At 38.5% G+C, this 5,218-nt stretch overlaps 1 pseudogene; it reads right to left on the reverse strand.

Moving 5' to 3' along the window:
- Nucleotides 1-2,807: 2,807 nt before the first annotated feature.
- Nucleotides 2,808-3,293, reverse strand: LOC102819067 (annotated as a pseudogene).
- Between the last annotated feature and the right edge of the window lie 1,925 nt (nt 3,294-5,218).

The following is a 5,218-nucleotide window of genomic DNA, read 5'->3' on the forward strand; positions in this document are numbered from 1 at the left end:
AAAGCACTGTACAGTCCTGAGCCAACCTCACAATCATTGCCAAGCTTGAGTCCTTGCTGCCACCATTGTACCAATTCATCTTGTTGGGGGTAGTCCTTTTATTCTCTGACCCTCCATTGTACCAAACATGATGTCCTTCTTCAGTGACTGGTCCCTCCTGATAATGTGTCTGAAGTATGAGAGACAAAGTTTGGCCATCATGGCTTCCAAGAAGCACTCTGCCTGTACTTCTTCCAACAAACATTTGTTTGTATTTTGGCAGTCCATGGTACTTTCAATATTCTCCTCCAACACCATAGCTCAAATGCATCACCTCTTCTATGGTCTTCCTTATTCACTGTTCAACTTTCGCATACATATGAGGTTACTGAAAATACCATAGCTTGCACCAGGCACACCTTAGTCTTCAAAAGACATCTTTGCTCTTCAACACTTTAAAGAGGTCTTTCAGCAGATTTGCCTAATGCAATAAGTCATTTCGTTTCTTAACTGCTGCTTCCTTGCTTGTTGATGCTTGATCTTAACAAAAGTGTTTGACAACTTGAATCATTTCTCCATTTATATGGATGTTGTTTATTGGTCCAGTGGTGAAGATTTTTGTTTTCTTTACATTGAGGTGCAATCCATGCCAAAGGCTGTGTTTTTTAAGTCCTCCTCACTTTCAGCAAGGTGTATCATCTGCATATTGCAAGATTGTTAATGAGCCTTCCTTTAATCCTAATGCCACATTTTTCTCCATATAATCCAGCTTCTTGGATTATCTCCTCCGAATACGGATTGAATACATATGGTGGAATAATAAAACCCTGGCACACACCTTTCCTGATTTTAGACCATTGGGTGAAAAAAACAAACAAATACTCAATATACCTTTGCTCTGTTCAAACAACTACCTCTTGGTCTATGCACAGGTTCCTCATTATTGATTGTTTCACAATATTCATTCTCCACAATGTTGTCAATAACTTGTCATGATCCACACAATCAAAAGCCTTTGTGCCATCAATAAAGCACAAGTAAACATTTTTCTGGTAATCTCTGTTTTCAGCCAAGATCCATGTGACATCATCAATGATATCCCTCATTCCACATCCTCTTCAGAAACTGGATTGAATCTCTGGAAGTTCTCCGTCAATGTATGTTTCCAGCCATTTTTGTATTACCTTTAGTAAAACTTTACTCGCATGGGATATCAATGATACTGTCTGCTGATTTACACATTCTGTTGGGTCACCTCTCTTTGGAATGGGCACAAATACAGATAGATCTCTTCCAGTCAGTTGGCCAAATTTCTTGACATAGATGAGTGTCTCCAGTGCCACCTCACTTTTTGGAAAGATTTCAATTTGTATTCCATCAATTCCTGATGCCTTGTTCTTTGATAATTCCTTCAGTGCACCTTGGACTTCTTCCTTCAGCATCACTGGCTCTTGATCATATGCTACCTCTTGAAATGGTTGAACATCTACCATTTCTTTTGAGTACATTGACTCTGTGTATTCCTTCCATCTTCTTTTGATGCTTTCTGCATCATTTAATAATTTGCCCAGAGAATCTTTCAATAACAAAAGACAAATCTTGAATTTTTTCTTCAGTTTCCTCAACATAAGAAATGCTGAGCATGTTCTTCCTTTTTGGTTTTCTAAATTCCAGGTCTTTGCACATTTTGTTATAATTGACTTTGTCTTCTCGAGCTGATATTTGAAATTTTCTGTTCAACTCTTGTACCTCCTCATTTCTTCCATTTGTTTTAGCATCTCTGTGCTGGAGAGCAAGTTTCAGAGTCTCTTCTAACATCCATTTTAGTTTTAGCCTTTTTTCCTGACTTCTTAATGACCTTCTACTTTCTTCTTGTATGATGTTTTTGATATCATCCCACAACTCTTCTGTTCTTCAGTCTTTATTGTCTAATGCTCCAAATCTGTTCTTCATATTATCTCTAAACTCACGTAGGATATATTCAAGGTCATATTTTGTTTCTTGAAGACTTTTAAATTTTTCTTTACCTTCAGCCTGAGCTTGCATTTGAACAATTTTTGGTCTGTTCCACAGTCTGCCCTTGGCCTTTTTTGTCAAATGATATGGAACTTTTCCACCATTTCTTTCCACAGATGTAGTCAATTTGATTTCTGTATATTCCATATGATGAGATCCATGTATATAGTGTTAGTCTTTTATGTTGTTTAAAAAAATATTTGCAATGAGCAAATCATTGATCTTGCAAAATTCTATCATGCGATCTCCAGCATAGTTTCTATCACCAAGGCCATAGTTTCCAACCACTGATCCTTCCTCTTTGTTTCCAACCTTTGCATTACAATTGTCAGAAATTCTCCATACATCTTGTTTGCATGTTTGATCAATTTCAGGGTGAAGAAGTTGGTAGAATTCTTCAATTTCATCCTCACTAGCTTTAGTGGTTGGCATGTAAATTAGAATAATAATGGTATTAACTGAGCTTCCTTGTAGGTATATAGATATTACCCTATCACAGACAACATTGTGCTTCATGACTGATCTTGATATGTTCTTTTTTTTTTTTTTTTTTTTACTAGGCAAAGAACTTTATTAACATTTGTCTCAAATTTATTCCCAGGTTTCTTCAGCGTAATTGGCTGCAAAGAATGAATTATGTATAAGCAAAAACTGAAAAGAGCTGCAATGTCCAAAGAGCTTGGGCTGAAAAATATTAGAGATCTAGATTTTATCAGATCCATAAACAAAACAAATTGAAAAAGCAGTCATAATATAAAATAGCAGCTCCAAGTAACTTCTTCAAGTTTTATCTTCTTCAGAAGTTAATTCTATCAATTAGCCTCATTTTTGGATGCCTCATCAAAATTTTCCACAAGATCTGGAACTTCATCATCATCATCCTCTCCAGTAGCAAGCGGTGCTTTTCCATCCACAGATTGTTTGGGCAGAGCTTCAGCCAGTCTTCTCAAACTAGTCAGACTGTCTGCGCCAAGCTGGTTTAAGATGCTGGGGAGCATTTCTGTCAGCTGCTTTGTCTCAGCTTGTCCAGTAATGGTGAAAGTGTTGGCTGCCAGAGATGCCTGAACTTTAGGATTGTTAAAGTGGATCACTGTTCCTTGGTTTGTGAACATATTCACCTCTCCAAAAACCAGAAATATTTACCCCCAATTTCTTTAAGGAGAACTGAAGTTATTTATCATCTGCTGTGGCTGTTCTATGAACCACCTTTTCTTTCTGCGAGCAGTTCCTTTTCCACCAATGCTCACTCGTGCCTGCAGTTTGGCGAGTTTTTCCTGATTCATGATCATTTCTTTCATCTTGTCAGAGCAGAAATGGGGCCGCGCGGGGGACTAGGGCTGGCGCTCAGGGGGTCTTTAGCAGACCAGCTGAAATTAGGAGCACACACGCGGGGACGCAAGATGGCAGCTTGATATGTTCTTTTTGATGATAAATGCAACACCATTTCTCTTCAATTTGTCATTTACAGCACAGTAAACCTTCTGATTGTCAGATTCAAAATAGCCAAAGCCAGTCCATTTCAACTCACTAATGCCTAAAATATCAATGTTTATATATTCCATTTCATTCTTGATAATTTCCAATTTTCCTAAATTCATGCTTTGTACATTCCATGTTCTGATTATTAATGGATGTTTACAGCTGTTTCTTTTCTTTTTTTTTTTGAGTTGTGCCCCATCAGCAAATGGAGTGGAGGTCCCAAAGAGTTTACTCCATTCGTGTCATCATGGTCAACTCTACCTTGAGGAGGCAGCTCTTCCCCAGTCACATTTTGAGTGCCTTCCAATCTGAGGAAGTTGGAAGGCACTCATCTTCTGGATCTCTATCGAACAGTGTTCCACTGCTATTCATACGGTTTTCAATGACTAAATAAATATATGGAAGTAGCAGGTCTCTCCTTTGTCTTGGAAGCGCATCTGAAACCTGTCCACCGTGGGTGATCCTGTTGGTGATATTCAAAATACCCATGGCATGGTTTCCAAAATCATAGCAACACACAAACCACCACAGTGTGACAAACTGTCCGACGCATAGCCACCCTTTAGAGGGTTTCTAAGGAGCAGCTAGTGGGTTTGAACTGTTGACCTTGTGGTTCACAGTCCAGTGCTGATCCTACAGTGCCACACCAGGAGTACTCACATGCATATGAGGCTATTGAAAATAACACGGCTTCAGTCAAGCACACTTTGGTCCTTAAATTGACATCTTTGCTCTTGAACATTTTAAACAGGTTTTGTGCAGCAGATTTACCTAATGCAATACATCATTTGGTTTCTTGACTGCTACTTCCATGAGTTTTGATGGTGGATCCTAGCAAAATGAGTCTTCGACAACTTCAATCTTTTCTCCATTTAGCGTGATGTTATTTATTGGTCCAGTGGTAGGAACTATTGTTTTCTTTACATTAAGGTGCAACCCATACCAAAAGTCTTTGATCTTCAACAGCAAGTATTTTAAGTCCTCTTCCTTTTTAGCAAGCAAGATTGTATAATCTGCATATCACAGGATGTTAATGAGTCTTCCTCCAGTTCTGATGCCTAGGACTTCACATAATCCCGCTTCTCAGGTTATTTGCTCAGCATACAGATTGAATAAATATGGTGAATTAATACAATGCTGACTCACACTTTTCCTGATTTTTAAGTTATCAGGTGCACCCTTGTTCTGTTCAAGCAACTGCCCCTTGGTCTATGAACACAATTTAGTGTTCTGGAATTCTTGCTCTCCTAAATGTTGTCCATTACTTGTCATGGTCCACACAATCAAAAGATTTTGTACCGTCAATAAGACCCAGGTAAACATCTTTCTGGTATTCTCGGCTTTCAGCCAAGATCCATCTGATATCAGCAAAGCTATCCCTCTCTCCACTTCCTCTTCTGCATCTGGCTTAAGCCTCAGGCAGTTCCATGTCAATGTATTGTTGCAGGTGTTTTTGAATTATGTTTAACAAAAGTTTACTTGCGTGTGATATTAATATTGTCTGAAGATTTCCACTTTCAGTTGAGTCACCTCTTTAGAATGGACACAAATATGCATGTCTTCCAATAAGTTAGCCAGGTAGCTGTCTTCCTTATTTCTTGGCAGGAATGAGTGAGCGCCTGTAGTGCCATACCTGTTTGTTGAAATATTTCAATTTGTTTTCCATTAATTTCCAGATCCTTTTTCTTTGTCAATGTCTTCAGTGCACCTTGGACTTCTTCCTTCAGTACCATTGGCACTTGAT

This window comes from Chrysochloris asiatica, unplaced genomic scaffold, assembly GCF_000296735.1.
Source record: "Chrysochloris asiatica unplaced genomic scaffold, ChrAsi1.0 scaffold00188, whole genome shotgun sequence".
Classification (NCBI taxonomy): Eukaryota; Metazoa; Chordata; class Mammalia; order Afrosoricida; family Chrysochloridae; genus Chrysochloris; species Chrysochloris asiatica.